Source organism: Dendrobates tinctorius, unplaced genomic scaffold, assembly GCF_039654945.1.
Source record: "Dendrobates tinctorius isolate UK_male_01 unplaced genomic scaffold, ASM3965494v1 ptg000107l, whole genome shotgun sequence".
NCBI lineage: Eukaryota > Metazoa > Chordata > Amphibia > Anura > Dendrobatidae > Dendrobates > Dendrobates tinctorius.
Genome location: NW_027361775.1, coordinates 37053926 through 37078368, shown reverse-complemented (window position 1 = coordinate 37078368; position 24443 = coordinate 37053926). Strand labels below are relative to the sequence as shown.

General features: G+C 48.4%; 1 protein-coding gene across 1 annotated transcript in view; it reads left to right on the top strand.

The window, feature by feature from the left end:
• The window catches only part of LOC141100709 (uncharacterized), a 424196-nt gene that overhangs the window by 311506 nt on the left and 88247 nt on the right, over positions 1-24443 (top strand). The gene's annotated exons all lie outside the window — the stretch shown is intronic.

Sequence of the window (24443 nt, the reverse complement as noted above, 5' to 3'; positions counted from 1 at the left end):
GATACCGCACACACAGTACACTCACACACTACAGATACTGCACACACATTACACACACACTCTACAGATACTGCATATACTACAGATACCGCACACACATTACACACTCACACACTACAGATACCACACATTACACACACACACTACACCTACCGCACACACACTACAGATACTGCACACACATTACACTCACACTACAGATACCGCACACACATTACACAGTCACACACTACAGATACCGCACACATTAGATACCACACACACTACAGATACCACACACACATTACAGATACCGCACACACATTACACTCTCACACACTACAGATACTGCACACACACTACAGATACCGTACACACTTTACACACTCACACACTACAGATACTGCACACACACTACAGATACCACACACACATTACACACTCACACACTACAGATACCGCACACACATTACACACTCACACACTACAGATACGTCACCCACATTACACACTCACACACTACAGATACCGCACACACATTACACGCTCACACACTACAGATACCGCACACACATTACACACTCACACACTACAGATACTGCACACACATTACACACTCACACTACAGATACTGCACACACATTACACACTCACACACTACAGATACTGCATACACTACAGATACCGCGCACACATTACACTCACACACTACAGATACTACAGATACCGCACACACATTACACACACACACACTACACCTACCGCACACACACTACAGATACCGCACACACATTACACACTCACACACTACAGATACCGCACACACATTACACACTCACACACTACAGATACCGCACACATACTACAGATACCACACACACATTACACACTCACACACTACAGATACCGCACACACATTACACACACACACTACAGATACTGCACACACTACAGATACCGCACACACATTACACACTCACACACTACAGATACTGCACCCACATTACACACTCACACACTACAGATACCGCACACACATTACACGCTCACACACTACAGATACCGCACACACATTACACGCTCACACACTACAGATACTGCACACACATTACACGCTCACACACTACAGATACTGCACACACATTACACACTCACACACTACAGATACTGCATACACTACAGATACCGCGCACACATTACACACACACTACAGATACTACAGATACCGCACACACATTACACACACACACACACTACACCTACCGCACACACACTACAGATACCGCACACACATTACACTCACACTACAGGTACCGCACACACATTACACAGTCACACAGTACAGATACCGCACACACATTAGATACCACACACACTACAGATACCACACACACATTACAGATACCGTACACACATTACACACACACACACTACAGATACTGCACACACACTACAGATACCGCACACACACTACAGATACCGCACACACATTACACACTCACACACTACAGATACCGCACACACATTACACACACACACTACAGATACTGCACACACTACAGATACCGCACGCACATTACACACTCACAAACTACAGATACCGCACACACATTTCACACTCACACACTACAGATACCGCACACAGATTACACACACTACAGATACCGCACACACATTACACACTCACACACTACAGATACCGCACACACACTACAGATACCACACACATTACACACTCACACACTACAGATACCGCACACACATTACACACTCACACACTACAGATACTGCACACACATTACACACACACTACAGATACTGCATACACTACAGATACCGCACACACATTACACACTCACACACTACAGATACTGCACACACATTACACACATACACTACACCTACCGCACACACACTACAGATACTGCACACACATTACACTGTCACACAGTACAGATACCGCACACACATTAGATACCACACACACTACAGATACCGCACACACATTACACACTCACACACTACAGATACCATGCACACATTACACACTCACGCACTACAGACACTGCATACACTACAGATACCGCGCACACATTACACACACACACTACAGATACTGCACACACTACGGATACCGCACACACATTACACACACACACACACTACAGATACTGCGCACACTGCAGATACTGCACACACATTACACACTCACACACTAGATACTGCACACATACTACAGATACCGTACACACATTACACACACACTACAGATACCGCACACACATTACATACACACACTACAGATACTGCACACACATTACACACACACTACAGATACTGCACACACATTACACACTCACACACTACAGATACCGCACACACATTACACACACACACTCCAGATACTGCACACACTACAGATATCGCACACACATTACACACTCACACACTACAGATACCGCACACACATTACACACTCACACACTACAGATACAGCACACACATTACACACTCACACACTACACACTCACACACTAGATACCGCACACACAGTACACACTCACACACTACAGATACTGCACACACATTACACACTCACACACTACAGATACCGCACACACATTACACACTCACACACTACAGATACCACACACACATTACACACACACACTACACCTACCGCACACACACTACAGATACTGCACACACATTACACACTCACACACTACAGATACAGCACACACATTACACACTCACACACTACAGATATCGCACACACATTACACACTCACACACTAGATACCGCACACACAGTACACACTCACACACTACAGATACTGCACACACATTACACACACACTCTACAGATACTGCATATACTACAGATACCGCACACACATTACACACTCACACACTACAGATACCACACACACATTACACACACACACTACACCTACCGCACACACACTACAGATACTGCACACACATTACACTCACACTACAGATACCGCACACACATTACAGTCACACACTACAGATACCGCACACATTAGATACCACACACACTACAGATACCACACACACATTACAGATACCGCACACACATTACACTCTCACACACTACAGATACTGCACACACACTACAGATACCGTACACACTTTACACACTCACACACTACAGATACTGCACACACACTACAGATACCACACACACATTACACACTCACACACTACAGATACCGCACACACATTACACACTCACACACTACAGATACGTCACCCACATTACACACTCACACACTACAGATACCGCACACACATTACACGCTCACACACTACAGATACCGCACACACATTACACACTCACACACTACAGATACTGCACACACATTACACACTCACACTACAGATACTGCACACACATTACACACTCACACACTACAGATACTGCATACACTACAGATACCGCGCACACATTACACTCACACACTACAGATACTACAGATACCGCACACACATTACACACACACACACTACACCTACCGCACACACACTACAGATACCGCACACACATTACACACTCACACACTACAGATACCGCACACATACTACAGATACCACACACACATTACACACTCACACACTACAGATACCGCACACACACACACACTACAGATACTGCACACACTACAGATACCGCACACACATTACACACACACACTACAGATACTGCACCCACATTACACACTCACACACTACAGATACCGCACACACATTACACGCTCACACACTACAGATACCGCACACACATTACACACTCACACACTACAGATACTGCACACACTCACACACTACAGATACTGCATACACTACAGATACCGCGCACACATTACACTCACACACTACAGATACTACAGATACCGCACACACATTACACACACACACACTACACCTACCGCACACACACTACAGATACCGCACACACATTACACTCACACTACAGGTACCGCACACACATTACACAGTCACACACTACAGATACCGCACACACATTAGATACCACACACACATTAGATACCACACACACATTACAGATACCGTACACACATTACACACACACACACTACAGATACTGCACACACACTACAGATACCGCACACACACTACAGATACCGCACACACATTACACACTCACACACTACAGATACCGCACACACATTACACACACACACTACAGATACTGCACACACTACAGATACCGCACGCACATTACACACTCACAAACTACAGATACCGCACACATACTACAGATACCACACACACATTACACACTCACACACTACAGATACCGCACACACACACACACTACAGATACTGCACACACTACAGATACCGCACACACATTACACACACACACTACAGATACTGCACCCACATTACACACTCACACACTACAGATACCGCACACACATTACACGCTCACACACTACAGATACCGCACACACATTACACACTCACACACTACAGATACTGCACACACTCACACACTACAGATACTGCATACACTACAGATACCGCGCACACATTACACTCACACACTACAGATACTACAGATACCGCACACACATTACACACACACACACTACACCTACCGCACACACACTACAGATACCGCACACACATTACACTCACACTACAGGTACCGCACACACATTACACAGTCACACACTACAGATACCGCACACACATTAGATACCACACACACATTAGATACCACACACACATTACAGATACCGTACACACATTACACACACACACACTACAGATACTGCACACACACTACAGATACCGCACACACACTACAGATACCGCACACACATTACACACTCACACACTACAGATACCGCACACACATTACACACACACACTACAGATACTGCACACACTACAGATACCGCACGCACATTACACACTCACAAACTACAGATACCGCACACACATTTCACACTCACACACTACAGATACCGCACACAGATTACACACACTACAGATACCGCACACACATTACACACTCACACACTACAGATACCGCACACACATTACACACTCACACACATTTACTGCACACACACTACAGATACCGCACACACATTACACACTCACACACTACAGATACCGCACACACATTACACACTCACACACTACAGATACCGCACACATACTACAGATACCGCACACACAAGCATTACACACTTACATACTACAGATACTGCACACACATTACACACACTACAGATACCACACACATGTATTACTTACACACACACACTCTCTCTTCTGTGGTGCAGAGGAGGCTGATGTCCATATGCAGCTCCTCAGGTTCTAGTGCTCACAGCAGCTTTGTCCCGTCACCTCCCCCGATGCAGATCAGAGCAGAAGACCATGTCACCGTGCTGACTTGAGCTGCTTCCCTAGCTCTCCCTGGAAGCACAGCACTCACAGGCAGGTATTACCTTTAATCTTGGGCGCTGCTGGCTCTCTCCACTGTTCTCCAATGCTGGTACTTTCCAGCGTCAGAGAGGCAGGAGTCCTGTGCGTGCTGCGGCGGTCTTTTCAAACTTCTGACAAGGTCCAGTGTGCGGCACGAGCTCTCCTGCTTGCCTGCACTGAGGAGGGCAGCAGCGGCGCACACAGTCACGGACGTGGGGCACGCTCATGCACTGACGCCGGCAGATGCGGTCCTTGTCAGCACATGCAATGAGAGGGACTGGGACCAAAAAGGAGCCCTGGCACAAAAAAAATTCACCAGCTCACATACAATGAATGTCCACACTGCACACACATTACAGCTCCCGCACACACTACACACACTACAGATACTGCACACACAATAATAATAATCTTTATATAGCGCTAACATATTCCGCAGTGCTTTACAACTTGCACACATTATCATCACTGTCCCTGATGGGGCTCACTATCTAAATTCCCTATCAGTATGTCTTTGGAATGTGGGAGGAAACCCACGCAAACACAGGGAGAAAATACAAACTCCTTGCAGATGTTGTCCTTGGTGGGATTTGAACCCAGGAATCCAGCGCTGCAAGGTTGCAGTGCTAACCACTGAGCCACCGTGCTGCCCCATTACACCCACACACATTACAGATACCGCACACTACAGATACCAAACACACATTACACACTCACACATTACAGACACCACAGATACCGTACACACACTACAGATACCACACACTACACACTGACACACTACAGATACCGCACACACATTACACACACTACAGATACCACACACACATTACACACTCACACACTACAGATACCGCACACATATTACAGATACCGCACACATGTTACAGATACCGCACACACGTTACACTCGCACACTACAGATACCGCACACACTGCAGATACCGCACACACATTACACACTCCAGATACTGCACACACACTACAGATACCGCACACACACTACACACTCACACACTACAGATACCGCACACAGATTACACACACTACAGATACCGCACACACATTACACACTCACACACTACAGATACCGCACACACATTACACACTCACACACATTACACACTCACACACTACAGATACCGCACACACATTACACACTCACACACTACAGATACCGCACACACATTACACACTCACACACTACAGATACCGCACACATACTACAGATACCGCACACACAAGCATTACACACTTACATACTACAGATACTGCACACACATTACACACACTACAGATACCACACACATGTATTACTTACACACACACACTCTCTCTTCTGTGGTGCAGAGGAGGCTGATGTCCATATGCAGCTCCTCAGGTTCTAGTGCTCACAGCAGCTTTGTCCCGTCACCTCCCCCGATGCAGATCAGAGCAGAAGACCATGTCACCGTGCTGACTTGAGCTGCTTCCCTAGCTCTCCCTGGAAGCACAGCACTCACAGGCAGGTATTACCTTTAATCTTGGGCGCTGCTGGCTCTCTCCACTGTTCTCCAATGCTGGTACTTTCCAGCGTCAGAGAGGCAGGAGTCCTGTGCGTGCTGCGGCGGTCTTTTCAAACTTCTGACAAGGTCCAGTGTGCGGCACGAGCTCTCCTGCTTGCCTGCACTGAGGAGGGCAGCAGCGGCGCACACAGTCACGGACGTGGGGCACGCTCATGCACTGACGCCGGCAGATGCGGTCCTTGTCAGCACATGCAATGAGAGGGACTGGGACCAAAAAGGAGCCCTGGCACAAAAAAAATTCACCAGCTCACATACAATGAATGTCCACACTGCACACACATTACAGCTCCCGCACACACTACACACACTACAGATACTGCACACACAATAATAATAATCTTTATTTTTATATAGCGCTAACATATTCCGCAGTGCTTTACAACTTGCACACATTATCATCACTGTCCCTGATGGGGCTCACTATCTAAATTCCCTATCAGTATGTCTTTGGAATGTGGGAGGAAACCCACGCAAACACAGGGAGAAAATACAAACTCCTTGCAGATGTTGTCCTTGGTGGGATTTGAACCCAGGAATCCAGCGCTGCAAGGTTGCAGTGCTAACCACTGAGCCACCGTGCTGCCCCATTACACCCACACACATTACCGATACCGCACACTACAGATACCAAACACACACTTCAGATACCGCACACACATTACACACTCACACATTACAGACACCACAGATACCGTACACACACTACAGATACCACACACTACACACTGACACACTACAGATACCGCACACACATTACACACACTACAGATACCACACACACATTACACACTCACACACTACAGATACCGCACACATATTACAGATACCGCACACATGTTACAGATACCGCACACACATTACACTCGCACACTACAGATACCGCACACACTGCAGATACCGCACACACATTACACACTCCAGATACTGCACACACACTACAGATACCGCACACACACTACACACTCACTACAGATATCGCACACACACTACAGATACCGCACACACACTACAGACGCACACACTACAGATACCGCACACACTACAGATACCGCACACACTACAGATACCGCACACACATTACACACTCACACACTACAGATACCGCACACACTACAGATACCGCACACACATTACACACTCACACACTACACATACCGCACACACACTACAGATACCGCACACACATTACACACTCACACACTACGGATACTGCACACACTACAGATACCGCACACACATTACACACTCACACACTACACATACCGCACACACACTACAGATACCGCACACACATTACACACTCACACACTACAGATACTGCACACACTACAGATACAGCACACACATTACACACTCACACACTACAGATACTGCACACACTACAGATACAGCACACACATTACACACTCACACACACATTACACACACACACTACAGATACCGCACACACACTACAGATACCGCGCACACACTACAGACACCGCACACACTACAGATACCGCACACACATTACACACTCACACACTACAGATACCGCACACACTACAGATACCGCACACACATTACACACTCACACACTACGGATACTGCACACACTACAGATACAGCACACACATTACACACTCACACACTACAGATACTGCACACACTACAGATACAGCACACACATTTCACACACACACTACACACACACACTACAGATACCGCACACACACTACAGATACCGCACACACACTACAGATACCGCACACACACTACAGATACCGCACACACACTACAGATACCGCACACACACTACAGATACCGCACACACACTACAGATACCGCACACACACTACAGATACCGCACACACATTACACACTCACACACTACAGATACCGCACACAGACGCATTACACACTTACATACTACAGATACTGCACACACATTACACACACACTACAGATACCGCACACATGTATTACTTACACACACACTCTCTCTTCTGTGGTGCAGAGGAGGCTGATGTCCATATGCAGCTCCTCAGGTTCTAGTGCTCACAGCAGCTTTGTCCCGTCACCTCCCCCGATGCAGATCAGAGCAGAAGACCATGTCACCGTGCTGACTTGAGCTGCTTCCCTAGCTCTCCCTGGAAGCACAGCACTCACAGGCAGGTATTACCTTTAATCTTGGGCGCTGCTGGCTCTCTCCACTGTTCTCCAATGCTGGTACTTTCCAGCGTCAGAGAGGCAGGAGTCCTGTGCGTGCTGCGGCGGTCTTTTCAAACTTCTGACAAGGTCCAGTGTGCGGCACGAGCTCTCCTGCTTGCCTGCACTGAGGAGGGCAGCAGCGGCGCACACAGTCACGGACGTGGGGCACGCTCATGCACTGACGCCGGCAGATGCGGCCCTCGTCAGCACATGCAATGAGAGGGACTGGGACCAAAAAGGAGCCCTGGCACAAAAAAAATTCACCAGCTCACATACAATGAATGTCCACACTGCACACACATTACATACTCACACACTACAGCTCCCGCACACACTACACACACTACAGATACTGCACACACAATAATAATAATAATAATCTTTATTTTTATATAGCGCTAACATATTCCGCAGCGCTTTACAACTTGCACACATTATCATCACTGTCCCTGATGGGGCTCACTATCTAAATTCCCTATCAGTATGTCTTTGGAATGTGGGAGGAAACCCACGCAAACACAGGGAGAAAATACAAACTCCTTGCAGATGTTGTCCTTGGTGGGATTTGAACCCAGGAATCCAGCGCTGCAAGGTTGCAGTGCTAACCACTGAGCCACCGTGCTGCCCCATTACACCCACACACATTACCGATACCGCACACTACAGATACCAAACACACACTTCAGATACCGCACACACATTACACACTCACACATTACAGACACCACAGATACCGTACACACACTACAGATACCACACACTACACACTGACACACTACAGATACCGCACACACATTACACACTCACACACTACAGATACCGCACACATATTACAGATACCGCACACACGTTACACTCGCACACTACAGATACCGCACACACTGCAGATACCGCACACACATTACACACTCCAGATACTGCACACACACTACAGATACCGCACACACACTACACACTCACTCACTACAGATATCGCACACACACTACAGATACCGCACACACATTACACGCGCACACACTACAGATACCGCGCACACACTACAGACACCGCACACACTACAGATACCGCACACACATTACACACTCACACACTACAGATACCGCACACACTACAGATACCGCACACACATTACACACTCACACACTACACATACCGCACACACACTACAGATACCGCACACACATTACACACTCACACACTACGGATACTGCACACACTACAGATACAGCACACACATTACAGACTCACACACTACAGATACTGCACACACTACAGATACAGCACACACATTACACACTCACACACTACAGATACTGCACACACTACAGATACAGCACACACATTTCACACACACACTACACACACACACTACAGATACCGCACACACACTACAGATACCGCACACACACTACAGATACCGCACACACACTACAGATACCGCACACACACTACAGATACCGCACACACACTACAGATACCGCACACACACTACAGATACCGCACACACATTACACACTCACACACTACAGATACCGCACACAGACGCATTACACACTTACATACTACAGATACTGCACACACATTACACACACACTACAGATACCGCACACATGTATTACTTACACACACACTCTCTCTTCTGTGGTGCAGAGGAGGCTGATGTCCATATGCAGCTCCTCAGGTTCTAGTGCTCACAGCAGCTTTGTCCCGTCACCTCCCCCGATGCAGATCAGAGCAGAAGACCATGTCACTGTGCTGACTTGAGCGGCTTCCCTAGCTCTCCCTGGAAGCACAGCACTCACAGGCAGGTATTACCTTTAATCTTGGGCGCTGCTGGCTCTCTCCACTGTTCTCCAATGCTGGTACTTTCCAGCGTCAGAGAGGCAGGAGTCCTGTGCGTGCTGCGGCGGTCTTTTCAAACTTCTGACAAGGTCCAGTGTGCGGCGCGAGCTCTCCTGCTTGCCTGCACTGAGGAGGGCAGCAGCGGCGCACACAGTCACGGACGTGGGGCACGCTCATGCACTGACGCCGGCAGATGCGGCCCTCGTCAGCGCATGCAATGAGAGGGAGCGCGCACACAGGGCCTAGTCAAAGGTTTTAAAGGGCCGGCGGTCCATTTCCTAGTTCAGAGCCACCGGCCCACCGGGAATGTGCCCGGTTCGGCATATTGCCAGTCGGGGCCTGAATCCCATGCAATCAAACCACATGAATAATAAACAGTTTGGAGAGAGTTTCAGCAGTCGGTAATCCAGATAATGGGACGAAGTGAGCTTGTTTGCTGAAGCGATTGACTACCACCCAAATAGCAGTCATCCCCCCAGACCACGGTAAATCTGAAATGAAATCCATGGACAAATGAGTCCACGGTCTTTCTGGAATTGGCAAAGGAGCCAGTTCCCTGGCTGGCCAGCAATGCTGTGCTTTGGCGTGTGTATAAGTTTCACAAGCTGACAAGAGACCTTCAGGTGTTAAAAATGCTGTCATCCCCCTCACGAATCCGTATAAGATTATATGCCCCTCTAAGATCCAGTTTTTGAAAACCATTCGGCCACAGAAAGTTGATTATGTAGATCGGGAATAAGTGGATAAGTATTTTTAACTGTTATTTTGTTTAATTCTTGGAAATCGAGGCAGGGACAAACACCTCTGTCTTTCTTTTTAACAAAAAAGAATCCAGCAGCTACCGGCGATGAGGAAGGGCAAATAAGACCTTTTCGTAAACCCTCGCTAATATACACTTTCATGGCTGTCTGCTCAGGGCCAGACAAGTTATACAAGCAATATACTGCTGTGTGGTTCTGGAGCGCCCTCACACGCCAGGGCAATGGGGTACTCGGTACCGGGCCCGTTGATTTCAATAGGGAATGTCACGGCAGCTGTGACCCGGTCCGTGGCCCTGGGGCTCCATTGTAAAAGGGGAATAAAGTCTATTGATGATTCGTGACGCCACCTGTGGTGTTCGGCAAGGGAGATGTTAAGCCGATGCTGCATGCAGATCCTCTGGGACTGATGGTGTAGTGCAGCTATGATGTTGTAGCCCTCCACAGGCAGGGCTGTGGTCCCAGGGCAGAGTAGATGAAGAGATAGGGGAGAGGCGCAGGCTGTGTGGAGTTTGGCACCGAGATGTAGCAGTGCTGAGTGTGTTGGCGCAGGAATAAGTGGAGGACACCATGGCATGTAGTTCCAAAGCTTTACTCACAGTCTGTTGTGCAAACAGGTGCCCGCATCCGTGCCTTTTCCTCCAGGTAAGGGACTCAGTCAACCTCCAGGCAAGATGGAATACTCCCTTCCAACACTCCGCCAACATGTGCCCTTTCTGAACGTCTCCTCTTATAGCACCTTTAAATGAAGTACTCCCAGTACTGAGTTACACTGGAGTTCCTCCTGTCTGATATTCCTAAGAACTCTACTTGTACGGCAGACAGCTGTAGCCTGCTTCGGGGACTCCTTGCTACTAAGTCCCGGCTCACTCCTGATGCTGTTGTGCCCCCAAGTCTTGTGTGGGAATAAAGTGGTGACAACTTCTATTCCTCCGGTGTCTGCTGCAGGACCATTAGTATCCATACAACCTCGGGGACCGGGCCCTGGCCTTGCGCCAAGAACTTCTGGAAGGGCTCTCTTCTGACCCTAGTCCCTAGTTCTCTTCCACTCCTCACGTTCCGTACTAATTAGAGTTGAGCGACTTTTGGTTTTTTAGGGTCGCGTTTCGTTTCGTGAAACCCGACTTTTCCAAAAGTCGGGTCGAGCAAGATCGTCCGATTATAGGGAAAAGTCGGGGTCGTCCCGAAACACGAAACCCAATGTAAGTCAATGGGGAATAAAAGTCGGCAGTGAGAGGAGGACAGGAAACACACCAACAGTGCCCATTTGAATGCCAAAAGCATCAATTCTTCTTACTTAAGCTCGTCAACCTTAATTAACTTCATAATACAAGTAACGCACTGAAAAATGGGGGTTATTTGCCTACAGTTGTGGGGGGGGAGGGCTGGCTCCAGGTTTTCATGTGCCCTGGGCGAAAGAGCGCCCCTTTAACACATACCACAACTCATCATGCTCCGATACGGCAGAGAAATAGCGGTATAGTACAATGAAAAATACTTCACTTTTTACAGCTCATGACAAGGCCCATCTATTTCTCCATACAGAATCATTGGTCCCATATAATGTTTGAAACAGTATATGATGAGCTCCACATAATGCTACAGTATATGTTGGTCCCCATGGATGAAGCTCCACTGTCTTATGGGCCCAAATAATGCTCCAAACATAATGGGCCCCATTTCTAATGCTCTAGTGTATAATGGGCCCTGTAAATGCTGCTCCAGTGTCTGATGTTCACCTTTGGAATGTTCCACTGTATGGTGGGCCCCATCTATCATTCTCCAGAGTATAGTGCTCCCCAAAAATTGCTGTCCCAACATTGAAAACAATGAAATAAGTCTCCTCGCTAGGGAATCCCTGTACTAGTCTGGACTCCTCGTCGTTCCCATCTTCCATCTCACTGCACAGTATTTCAACCTTGCAAGTGCTGTGATCCTGAGCAAGCAGGGGGGGCTCACTCTTTGGCGACGGCACTGGCACAGGGCCCCTGATAGTACGGTGATGTGTCTGATGGCGGGTGGGCCGAACCTGCACTTTCATCTGCAGCTTCCTCTTTGTCACCGTGTAAGATGGAACTGTATATGGGAAGGGTAACCTGAGTTTCATCAGGGTCAGATTCAGGCCGTGTAGCGTGCGAGGGGAATGTAGTGGTCTGGGTCAATGTACCAGCAGATTCATCGAGCAGTGGCTGGGCATCAGTGCACTTGTGTCTCCCCCAGGAGTACGGTCGCCACAGTGGCATTACCGTCCTCCTAGGGAGTGTGATGTCATGCTTGGGAGCAACGAAGGATCTCTCTAGCAGGTTAACTGATTGGGCGGCGTTATTCCCATGAGTCATGACCATCCAAACAGTGTTCATGAAGGCAAAGTGTTTGTTTTACGTGGGCAGTATGGTTGCAAAGCTGAACCTTAAAGGAATGTCCAGAAGGGCACCACCAGGAGTGGAGCCTACGGTTTAATTCGACTCCACCTGGGAAACCTCAACCATGCAAGCTACAGAACAGATGCACACATTGCAAGCTTAATTCCGTTAACGAACGAGACTCCGTCATGCCCCGCGGTCCGAGTCCGGCTTACTAGAGGGACACGTGAGGCTCTAGCACATGAGATTGGCCAATAACTGGTGTGTCATGCCCTTACATGTCCGTGGCTGCATGTGCGCTACACTGAAAAGGCCAGCGTTTGTCGCTTACAGGTGCAGATAACCCGCTGAACAACGTTAGTGATGGGGATCTGTGATTACAATTATTACCCGCGAACGATGTTTTCCCAGTAAGTGCAGGTCAACCGCAGTTCCGGAATTAGGCCTAACCGTCATTCCTGAAAAAATGAAAAACTTACGTGTGCAAACCACAGGTGCTGTAGCTTGCTTAACAGCTAGCCAGCCGTTCTCAGGCCCAGTATGGATTACACGTGATTGCACAAAGGTGAGAAAGGGTACCGTATCCCCGGATAACATGTATGGATAGCATAGTGTACACATTCAAAATATATGTCTATACATCAGGAGGCAGGCTCAGACGGTGTTAGGCCCAGTATGGATTGCACGTGATTGCACAAAGGTGAGAAAGGGTTCCGTATCCCCAGATAACATGTATGGATAGCGTACACATTCAAAATATATGTCTATACATCAGGAGGCAGGCTCAGACGGTGTTAGGCCCAGTATGGATTGCACGTGATTGCACAAAGGTGAGAAAGGGTACCGTATCCCCAGATAACATGTATGGATAGCGTACACATTCAAAATATATGTCTATACATCAGGAGACAGGCTCAGACAGTGTTAGGCCCAGTATGGATTGTACGTGATTGCACAAAGGTGAGAAAGGGTACCGTATCCCCAGATAACAAGTATGGATAGCGTACACATTCAAAATATATGTCTATACATCAGGAGGCAGGCTCAGACGGTGTTAGGCCCAGTATGGATTGCACGTGATTGCACAAAGGTGAGAAAGGGTACCGTATCCCCAGATAACATGTATGGATAGCGTACACATTCAAAATATATGTCTATACATCAGGAGGCAGGCTCAGACGGTGTTAGGCCCAGTATGGATTGCACGTGATTGCACAAAGGTGAGAAAGGGTACCGTATCCCCAGATAACATGTATGGATAGCGTACACATTCAAAATATATGTCTATACATCAGGAGGCAGGCTCAGACGGTGTTAGGCCCAGTATGGATTTGACGGCCCAGACTACACAGCGGAGGAGCAGGGAGAGGTAAAGATTGCAAATGCTGGGGCCCTGCCCAAGCAAGGGGTGCCCACTCATGGGCGTCGGTACTGGCACTGGGCCCCTCATAGTACGGCGGTGTGTCTGACGGCGGGTGTGCACCACCACCGTCAGAGACACTTGATTGCACTATGAGGGACCCTGTGCCAGTGCCCGCGCCCAAGAGTCGGCCTACCCACCTGTCCAGGGCAACGGCACTCGCACGGTGTCGTGCGCTAGGTGGTGACCCCAGCCATGGGGGGGGGAGGCAGCACAGTTATGGAGTTTTAGAAAGTGGCATATGTTGATGTTGGACATTCAGCTGATGCAAAAGGTGAAATAGGTCAAGTCCCAGGAAGAGGTGGACCAAAGCAAGCCATTTTTCTGTCACCCTGTGTGTCATCAGGGGAAGGTGGGACAAAATCTTTGGAAACCCATGCGTGGTTCATTTTAATGAAGGTTAGATCATCCACATTTTGGGTTGACAGACGGGTCCTTTTTTCTGTCAGGATTGATCCAGCTGCACTGAAGACTCTTTCCGATAGCACACTTGCAGCTGGGCAAGCGAGCTCCTGTAAGGCATATTGTGCCAATTCAGGCCAGGTGTCCAGTTTAGCGGCCCAATAGTCAAAGGGGAATGACCTGTGTGGGAGAACATCGATATGGGAGGAAAAGTAGTTTGTAACCATAGTTGACAACTGCTGTCTCCTGTCACTTTCCATCGATGCAGTATTACCAGTTGTGTGAGCGGTACTTGAAAAATCAGTCCACAACATTGTCATGAAACCCCTGTCTCCAACGCCACTTCTGCTGTGTGCACCACGAACACCTCTGCCAAGCTGACCCCGGCCCGTACGGCTCGTGTGAGAACCATCACCGCTGCTGTGTGCTGGGAATGCCTCAAGCAACCGATTTACCAGAGTTGCTTGTTTATTAGCCAATATTAGGTCAAGGTTCTCCTGTGGCATGATGTTTTGTAATTTGCCTTTATAGCGTGGATCCAGGATGCTGGCCAACCAGTAGTCGTCATCGTTCATCATTTTGGCAATGCGGGGGTCCCTTTTTAGGATCTGCAAGGCATAATCTGACATGTGGGCCAATGTTCCCGGTGTCAATGATGCACTGCGAGTGCTGGTTGGAGGAGCACTTTCTGGCAAATCCAAATCCCTCCAGTCACGCACAAACCCTGTACCAGACCTTGCCACGCCAACATTTTCACTTGCTCCACGAGATGTATCCTCCTCCCCTAAGTAATCATCCCCATCATCCTCCTCCTCCTCCTCCTCTTCTTCCTCCACCTCGTCCAGGAGAGGTCCCTGAGCAGACAATGGCTGAATGTCATCAAGGATTCCCTCCTCCTCTTCCTCCTCATCAACATTGGCTGCAGAAGCCTGCTCCTTAAGGTGCGTCAAAGTTTGCATGAGCAGACGCATAAGTGGGATGCTCATGCTTAGGATGGCGTCGTCTGCACTTACCAGCCGTGTGCATTCCTCAAAACACTGAAGGACTTTACAGAGGTCTTTCAGCTTCGACCACTGCACACCGGTCAACTCCATGTCTGCTCTCAAAGTGCCTGGCCGTGTATCCTCCCACAAATGCATTATGGCCTGCCTCTGCTCGCACAGCCGCTCCACCATGTGCAGGGTGGAGTTCCACCTTGTTGCAATGTCGATAATGAGGCGGTGGTTGGGAAGGTGGAGCAATCGCTGCAGCTTCTGCATACGAACGGAGTGTACAGGCGACCGGTGGATGTGCGCGCACAGTCTTCGCACCTTCTGGAGCAGGGCTGTTAACTCCGGATAATTTTTGAGGAAGCACTGCACCACCAGGTTCAAGGTGTGAGCCAAGCAAGGTATGTGGCTGAGTTTTGAAAGGGCTATGGCTGCCACAAAATTACGCCCGTTATCACTAACTACCTTGCCTGCCTCAAGATGTACACTGCCCAGCCATGACTCAGTTTGTCGCTGAAAGTACTCGGCCAGCACCTCGGCGGTGTGTCTGTCGCCCAAACACATCATCTGCAACACAGCCTGCTGACGCTTTCCACTAGCTGCTCGATAGGGGGACACCTCGTGTGCAACAGTGGCAGCTGCAGATGGAGTGCTCGTACGACTGTGCTCTGTGGACGAGCTTTCGCTTCTGGAGGAGGAGGAGGAGGGTCGAACGCCTACAGCCAACTGTTTCCTATACCGTGGGCTAGGCAGCACTGTCCCACCACCGCTGTCCCCTGTGGACCCTGCATCCACCACATTAACCCAGTGCGCAGTGATGGACACGTAACGGCCCTGGCCATGCCGACTGGACCATGCATCAGTTGTGAGGTGCACCTTTCCGCTCACTGACTGCTTGAGTGCATGGACAAGCGGTCTTTCACATGATGGTGGAGGGCTGGGATGGCTTTGCGAGAGAAGAAGTGGCGACTGGGTAGGTCATAGCGTGGTACTGCATAGGCCATGAGTTCGCGGAAAGCTGCGCTTTCCACCAACTGAAAGGGCATCATCTCAAACGAGATTAGTTTGGCAATGTGGGCGTTCAAACCCAGTGTACGCGGATGAGAGACTGAGTACTTTCTTGACCTACTCATAGTGTCTGGGAGGGTGAGCTGGACTTGAGAGCTGCATATGGTGGAAGTAGCGGTGGACAGGGCGGACTGAGAGAGGGTTGATGATGGTGATGGAGTTGGTGTTCTTTCTGATGGCCTAGAATCAGTCTTTCGTTGATATAACAGTGGGATTCCCTGACTGCTGTGGCCTTGCAACGACACCTCAACATTTGCTGCTGTGCTAACCGGTGGGCTTACAGTGGGGGAAACAATGTAGCGTTGCTGACTACCTTCGTTGTGATCAGTTGCACATGAGGTTTGGTGTTGTGTCCACGCTTGCAAGTACATGGTGGTTAAATGTCTAAGCATGCAACTGGTATTCAAATTTTTCAGATTTTTCCCTCGGCTAAAGGTCTTTGCGCACTTCTTACAGATAACCTTGGCCTGATCATGAGGATTTTGTTCAAAAAAGTGCCACACTGCACTCTTCCTACTTTGGCAGACATTTTGCGGCCTAGCACGCTGTGATCTTTTGACCCTCTGGACAAGCTGTCCAGCAACTCTTTTGATTTTTGGAACCTGTCTTTGGAGTGCTCCAGGCCTGCCAGATAACAGCTGTTGCGATGTCGATGTCTGCTGTGGATGCTCCTCATCTGAGCTATTGTAAGCAGCACCCTCTTCCCCCAATGGATGCCAATCTGGGTCAACAACTGGGTCATCCATCACCTCCTCTTCAATGTCATGTGCTCCTTCCTCTGTGTCACCGTGTATGGTGGTATAGTGTGCGGGAAGGGGCACCTGAGTCTCATCAGGGTCAGAATCTGGCTCTGTACACTGCGAGGACAATGTAGTGCTCTGAGTGAATGTACCAGCAGAATCATCCATCAGCGGCTGTGCATAAGTGCACTCCATGTCAGATTCATCTTGGCCTGGGTAATTCACCATTTCACTTGATAATCCAGGCATGGTATGTGAAAACAGCTCCATGGAGTAATCAGTAGTATGGCCTGCGTCATCCTTCAATCTTGGTTGGGGTGAAGGACACAAGGAAAGGTGTGGTTCATGAACATGAGCCTCCAATGACGACTCAGTGCTTTTACTTTTTACAACTGAAGAAGAGGAGGCGATAGAGCTGGAGGCTGAGTCAGCAATGTAAGACAAAACTTTTTCCTGATGCTCTGGCTTTAAAAGCGGTTTGCCAACTCCTAGAAAACTAAGCCTTCGAAGCCTTATGGAGCCAGACGATGACGCAGGCTCAACACCTCCTGCATTCGGTCCTATTTTGCTCTTGCCACTACCATCAGATCCACCACCAACACCATCATTACCAGCTGCCAACCCCCGCCCAATTCCACGGCCTCTTCCACCAGCCTTCCTCATTTTTGGTAAAAATGTAGACAAAATCCAACAAACTATATAGTAATGTAAAACAAGGTACAAGGTGTCTATAGGACAGGGGAGATTTTGAATTTCTGCTCACACTAGTGGACACTGGACACTTTTGGATTGTGTGAGGCCCAATGAATATCTGAGCGCTATGTGACAGGCTCGATGGCACAGCTGTGACCAAAGTGACTAGAGGATAAGTGAGATTTTGAATTTCAGCAGACACTTGTGGACACTGGACACTTTTGGATTGTGTGAGGCCCAATGAATATCTGAGCGCTATGTGACAGGCTCGATGGCACAGCTGTGACAAAAGTGACGAGAGGATAAGTGAGATTTTGAATTTCAGCAGACACTTGTGGACACTGGACACTTTTGGATTGTGTGAGGCCCAATGAATATCTGAGCGCTATGTGACAGGCTCGATGGCACAGCTGTGACCAAAGTGACTAGAGGATAAGTGAGATTTTGAATTTCAGCAGACACTTGTGGACACTGGACACTTTTGGATTGTGTGAGGCCCAATGAATATCTGAGCGCTATGTGACAGGCTCGATGGCACAGCTGTGACAAAAGTGACGAGAGGATAAGTGAGATTTTGAATTTCAGCAGACACTTGTGGACACTGGACACTTTTGGATTGTGTGAGGCCCAATGAATATCTGAGCACTATGTCACAGGCTCGATGGCACAGCTGTGACCAAAGTGACTAGAGGATAAGTGAGATTTTGAATTTCAGCAGACACTTGTGGACACTGGACACTTTTGGATTGTGTGAGGCCCAATGAATATCTGAGTGCTATGTCACAGGCTCGATGGCACAGCTGTGACCAAAGTGACTAGAGGATAAGTGAGATTTTGAATTTCAGCAGACACTTGTGGACACTGGACACTTTTGGATTGTGTGAGGCCCAATGAATATCTGAGCGCTATGTCACAGGCTCGATGGCACAGCTGTGACCAAAGTGACTAGAGGATAAGTGAGATTTTGAATTTCAGCAGACACTTGTGGACACTGGACACTTTTGGATTGTGTGAGGCCCAATGAATATCTGAGCGCTATGTGACAGGCTCGATGGCACAGCTGTGACCAAAGTGACTAGAGGATAAGTGAGATTTTGAATTTCAGCAGACACTTGTGGACACTGGACACTTTTGGATTGTGTGAGGCCCAATGAATATCTGAGCGCTATGTGACAGGCTCGATGGCACAGCTGTGACCAAAGTGACTAGAGGATAAGTGAGATTTTGAATTTCAGCAGACACTTGTGGACACTGGACACTTTTGGATTGTGTGAGGCCCAATGAATATCTGAGCGCTATGTGACAGGCTCGATGGCACAGCTGTGACCAAAGTGACTAGAGGATAAGTGAGATTTTGAATTTCAGCAGACACTTGTGGACACTGGACACTTTTGGATTGTGTGAGGCCCACTGATATCTGAGCGCTATGTCACAGGCTCGATGGCACAGCTGTGACCAAAGTGACTAGAGGATAAGTGAGATTTTGAATTTCAGCAGACACTTGTGGACACTGGACACTTTTGGATTGTGTGAGGCCCAATGAATATCTGAGCGCTATGTGACAGGCTCCATGGCACAGCTGTGACCAAAGTGACTAGAGGATAAGTGAGATTTTGAATTTCAGCAGACACTTGTGGACACTGGACACTTTTGGATTGTGTGAGGCCCAATGAATATCTGAGCGCTATGTGACAGGCTCCATGGCACAGCTGTGACCAAAGTGACTAGAGGATAAGTGAGATTTTGAATTTCAGCAGACACTTGTGGACACTGGACACTTTTGGATTGTGTGAGGCCCAATGAATATCTGAGCACTATGTCACAGGCTCGATGGCACAGCTGTGACCAAAGTGACTAGAGGATAAGTGAGATTTTGAATTTCAGCAGACACTGGACACTTTTGGATTGTGTGAGGCCCACTGATATCTGAGCGCTATGTCACAGCTCGGTGGCACAGCTGTGACAAAAGTGACGAGAGGATAAGTGAGATTTTGAATTTCAGCAGACACTTGTGGACACTGGACACTTTTGGATTGTGTGAGGCCCAATGAATATCTGAGCGCTATGTGACAGGCTCGATGGCACAGCTGTGACCAAAGTGACTAGAGGATAAGTGAGATTTTGAATTTCAGCAGACACTTGTAGACACTGGACACTTTTGGATTGTGTGAGGCCCACTGATATCTGAGTGCTATGTCACAGGCTCGATGGCACAGCTGTGACAAAAGTGACGAGAGGATAAGTGAGATTTTGAATTTCAGCAGACACTTGTGGACACTGGACACTTTTGGATTGTGTGTGGCCCAATGAATATCTGAGCGCTATGTGACAGGCTCGATGGCATAGCTGTGACCAAAGTGACTAGAGGATAAGTGAGATTTTGAATTTCAGCAGACACTTGTGGACACTGGACACTTTTGGATTGTGTGAGGCCCAATGAATATCTGAGCGCTATGTCACAGGCTCGATGGCACAGCTGTGACCAAAGTGACTAGAGGATAAGTGAGATTTTGAATTTCAGCAGACACTTGTGGACACTGGACACTTTTGGATTGTGTGAGGCCCAATGAATATCTGAGCGCTATGTGACAGGCTCGATGGCACAGCTGTGACCAAAGTGACTAGAGGATAAGTGAGATTTTGAATTTCAGCAGACACTTGTGGACACTGGACACTTTTGGATTGTGTGAGGCCCAATGAATATCTGAGCACTATGTGACAGGCTCGATGGCACAGCTGTGACCAAAGTGACTAGAGGATAAGTGAGATTTTGAATTTCAGCAGACACTTGTGGACACTGGACACTTTTGGATTGTGTGAGGCCCACTGATATCTGAGCGCTATGTCACAGGCTCGATGGCACAGCTGTGACAAAAGTGACGAGAGGATAAGGGAGATTTTGAATTTCAGCAGACACTTGTGGACACTGGACACTTTTGGATTGTGTGAGGCCCACTGAATATCTGAGCGCTATGTCACAGTGTCGATGGCACAGCTGTGACAAAAGTGACTAGAGGATAAGGGAGATTTTGAATTTCAGCAGACACTTGTGGACACTGTACACTTTTGGATTGTGTGAGGCCCACTGATATCTGAGCGCTATGTCACAGGCTCGATGGCACAGCTGTGACAAAAGTGACGAGAGGATAAGGGAGATTTTGAATTTCTGCAGACACTTGTGGACACTGGACACTTTTGGATTGTGTGAGGCCCACTGATATCTGAGCGCTATGTCACAGGCTCGATGGCACAGCTGTGACAAAAGTGACTAGAGGATAATGGAGATTTTGAATTTCTGCAGACACTTGTGGACACTGGACACTTTTGGATTGTGTGAGGCCCACTGATATCTGAGCGCTATGTCACAGGCTCGATGGCACAGCTGTGACAAAAGTGACTAGAGGATAAGGGAGATTGGATTGCTTTTAAAAAAGCAGTTTGCAGAGCAGTGGGTAAACAGCAATGCCAGCCTGTCAGGAAGCCTTAAAAGGCAGCCCAACAACCAACACCACTGATACACCACAATATAGCCTCCCCTTGCACTGCACACACAGTGACTGGTGTGTTGTGCAGGCCAAATCGCTAGCAGCAGAAGCAGTTTTTTTGTCTTCTTCCCTGCCTAACGCTCTCCCTACAGAATCAGCAGCAACCTCTCCCTATACTGAGATCGGCAGAAGTAAGATGGCGGTCGGCGTGCACGCCCTTTTATACCCCCGTGACGCCCACCAAAGCAAGCCAATCACTTGCATGCCCTTCTGAAAGATGGTGGTGACCCGTGCCTATGTCATCACGTTGCCCACAGTGTCCGTGGATCCTGATTGGCTGAAAAAGAGCGCAAAACAAACTTTTGAAACGCGACTTTGGCGCGTAAGTCGCCGACCTCGTGGCCGACCTCATCCTAGGGTCGGGTTTCGTTTCATGAAACCCGACTTTGCCAAAAGTCGGCGACTTTTGAAATTTTTCGACCCGTTTTGCTCATCCCTAGTACTAATCCTTCTTCCTAATGGAGAATCGAGCTTCCTTTCTCTGTCTCTTTCCTGTGCCAGCAGACCCAGGTCACTGTGGCCTGCTGCAGCACTTCCTTCATCCATCCCTCTCCCGGGGATCTTCTCTGTCTCACTCTCTGTCCTACTACATCCTCACTCACTGACTGAATGCTGACTTAATGACTGAATCCTCAACTCTTCCCGCTCTTTTGTGTAAACTAAACTCCACCCACCTCCCAGCGCGTTTCGTGTTCCAAGCAGGGAGCCACCAAGGGGTGCTATGCTACACTCCAAGCAGGGAGCCGCTGAAGGTGCTTTGCTACACTACTTTGTGGTGTGGGGTGCAGGTGTTGGAGCGTGGTCAGGAGTCTCCACCTTACCTGGATGGTGGGGTACCACACCTCAGGAGGAGGTGCAGTACCTCTGTGGCGACTAAAGCCTCAGGGGCACCACAGTTCCCCTGTGTCATGATCCTTGTCTCTGCCACATTGACCCTGTCAGGTTCATCATAGATCTGTCCTAAAGCGTCAAAAAAGTTGTCCACCGAAAAATGTTCAGGAGCAAGAGAGGGTAGGGAGAATGCCCAGGTCTAAGGACCTCCCCTCAAAAGTGACATTATAATTCCCACCCGCTGTGACCCATTCCCTGATGACCAGGGGGGCAAAGTAAATAATAATTTGCAACTCTTTAAAAATTCTGAACTGGTCCTTTTCTCCCGAAAATTTGTCAGGGAGTGCAATAGCAGGTTCAGAGTAGCGGAACGTGATGTCAAATGGTACAGGAGTCATAACAGCGGTGTGAAGAGAGGGATTCTGAGGGACAGCAAGGGTACCAGTAATCTGGCCCTGTAACTGAGCATGAGAGGAAGCCAGTTTGTGTTGTTCCAAGGCCAAATCTTGGACTAACTGAGTCAGATTCGCCACCTGATCACACAAAGGAACACTGGGGGGAGGAACT